Genomic DNA, 343 nt, shown 5'->3' on the forward strand with positions numbered 1-343 from the left:
TTTCGGATATGGTCATGCTTCTAGATTTAGAAATTAAACTTCATTCAAGAGATTCTATTTTAAAACTACAATCATTGACACATTTTCAATTTTTATCTCCAAGATTTCAAAATTTATTTCAGTATGCTTGGCATAAAAGTGGTTACCCTGGCGAAAAGTTTTCTCAGAATTCTTCATTTAATTATTCAGAATTTTTCATATATTAAATTTATGAAAATTTCTTCATAAATACTTCAAAATTTTTCAGATTTGTTAAGTTTTCTTCAGAATTATAGAATGAGAAATCTTAGAATATATCAGAACTGAACTAGATCGGAAGAGCACACGTCTGAACTCCAGTCAC

Source organism: Wasmannia auropunctata, unplaced genomic scaffold (assembly GCF_000956235.1).
Source record: "Wasmannia auropunctata unplaced genomic scaffold, wasmannia.A_1.0 LD336101.1, whole genome shotgun sequence".
NCBI classification, from domain to species: Eukaryota; Metazoa; Arthropoda; class Insecta; order Hymenoptera; family Formicidae; genus Wasmannia; species Wasmannia auropunctata.